The sequence below is a fragment of the Mastomys coucha genome, unplaced genomic scaffold, assembly GCF_008632895.1.
Source record: "Mastomys coucha isolate ucsf_1 unplaced genomic scaffold, UCSF_Mcou_1 pScaffold22, whole genome shotgun sequence".
NCBI lineage: Eukaryota > Metazoa > Chordata > Mammalia > Rodentia > Muridae > Mastomys > Mastomys coucha.
In genome coordinates this window covers 58,706,283-58,708,038 of record NW_022196905.1, presented here as the reverse complement: position 1 = coordinate 58,708,038, position 1,756 = coordinate 58,706,283, and the positions used below count along the sequence as shown (strand labels likewise).

Below are 1,756 nucleotides of genomic sequence, written 5' to 3'. Positions count from 1 at the left end.
AAAAAAAAAACAAAAAAAACCCAGAAATTAAACAGGCATTTGGGGAGGGAAGATGTGTTAGGGTCTCACAACTGAGGTATTCAAAGTAAACTATAACCATGTTCCTACTCTGAAGGAGAAAGTCATGCAATAGTACATTCTACAAAGCTAGTACATGGAGTGGGGAGGGTAGACGATCTCCTGACTGAAAACCCTGCTGAGCTAGAGGTCAAGGCCAGCCAGTCTCAAACACACCTCTCCACTTTCCATCCCCAAATTCTACCTCTAATAAACCTTCCAGTTCTAGATTTCATGACCCACTAACATGAAATTGTGCTACTGAAATACTAAGGGTTACTAATGAAACTAAGGGCCTTGTCTTGTTTTGTTTTGTTTTTAAGATTTATTTATTGTTATATTTAAGTACACTGTAGCTGTCTTCAGACACCCCAGAAGAGGGTGTCAGACCTCACTGAGGATGGTTGTAAGCCACCATGTGGTTGCTGGGATTTGAGCTCAGGACTGTCGGAAAAGCAGTCAGTGCTCTTAACCACTGAGCTATCCTCCAGCCCCGGGCCTTTTCTACTAATCAAAAAATAAACTAGATGAAAAAAAACTGTCACATTATTGACTGAGTTACTTAAGCTAGAGGTTTCATTTCAATCATTAGAGGTTTCATTATATCATTCCTTCGTATGCATGTGTGAAGAGACAGAAAGAAATGTGCTAGTGGCATTACTATGATCAAACATTTGGCTCTTAATAATTTAAGTAGTGAACTATTGTCAGGGCCCCTTCCAAATTTACCGTACCCCACTGTTGAAGGTATGCATTTGGATCTCAAAAATAAATAAACAAACAAACAAACAAATAAAAGAACATTTCACTTCGGTTCTTTAAACAACAACTACCTGCCCTCCCTTACACACCTCAAAGTCTCACTATCTAGTCCAGGGTGGCCTTAAAATTGCAACTCTCCTGTCTCAACTTTCTAAGTGCTGGGATTATAGGAATCCACTATCATATTCATCAACAGCTTTCTGATTACAATTCTTTTCTGGTAAAGTCCCAGCTATATATGATATATGAATTGAACAAGATGTCTGAATCATATGGCAATACTGAAGTATAAAGAAAAGTAATGAGAACAGAAGAAAGACAGGTAAGAGAATTCTGTAAATATGGAGATGACCATTTTATATAAGAATTATGAATAACAACTCCAAATACTGGTATTTTGTTTAAATATGTAGACTCATCTTTTTTTTTTTTTTTTTTTTTTTTGGTTTTTTTCAAGACAGGGTTTCTCTGTGTATCCCTGGCTGTCCTGGAACTCATTCTGTAGACCAGGCTGGCCTCGAACTCAGAAATCCGCCTGCCTCTGCCTCCCAAGTACTAGGATTAAAGGCATATGCCACCACCGCCCGGCTAGACTCATCATTTTTATTCTTCAGTAGTAAAAAATGTAGTTTTACTAAAAGTGAGAATAAAAGAAAAGACTATCCTCTGAACATGGAAGTGACTCCAGCACACAAGTGGGTAACCTCCACAGGCCCTTCTTTTCCTCTAAGATTCTTTTCATTTTTCTGAAACCTTGGAGTGGCATCTTTTTTATCTGTCACAAAGCTTTTCCTTCATAAATGCTTAAAAAAAATTTAGGAACAGTTTGAGAATCCAAAGATATTACTTAAAAGATATTATTTAAACAGTTAGATTATAGAGTCCTCAAAATCTGATTTCTACTCTATGTCACTTTAGTTTGTCAATTTTCAACAAC

The 1,756-nt window shown here is 37.1% G+C and overlaps 1 protein-coding gene across 3 annotated transcripts in view; it reads right to left on the bottom strand.

Annotated features, from left to right (window-relative positions):
• The window catches only part of Ube2k (ubiquitin conjugating enzyme E2 K), a 65,234-nt gene that overhangs the window by 33,829 nt on the left and 29,649 nt on the right, over positions 1–1,756 (bottom strand). The gene's annotated exons all lie outside the window — the stretch shown is intronic.